Raw genomic sequence first — 338 nt, 5'->3', positions numbered from 1 at the left:
ACTTGCTTTATGCAAGCACTATATAGGATAAATCACTATACAGGATTTACCCTATTATACTTTATCGACACGAATTGATAGGTGAAACAACAGCCACCAAAATAGTCTATAAACAAAGCATCAGGCTGTCTTTAGCCCTATTCGCACGGGATTAGTATTATCTTGGGGACCTTGTGTGATTTTTACATTTATTTATTTATTTGTAACACATTAACCTCAAAACCTTTTCAGCTTTTTCTTTCTACAAATTGTATGGTGTAGCGATATAACAGCACCCAAAATACTATCAAACACTCCAACGCAGCTCCATTCTTCGCGAAAGATGGATAAAAAAGCAC

Source organism: Sinocyclocheilus rhinocerous, unplaced genomic scaffold (assembly GCF_001515625.1).
Source record: "Sinocyclocheilus rhinocerous isolate Xijiao unplaced genomic scaffold, SAMN03320098_v1.1 scaffold4561, whole genome shotgun sequence".
NCBI lineage: Eukaryota > Metazoa > Chordata > Actinopteri > Cypriniformes > Cyprinidae > Sinocyclocheilus > Sinocyclocheilus rhinocerous.
Note: the sequence above shows the minus strand (reverse complement) of the source record.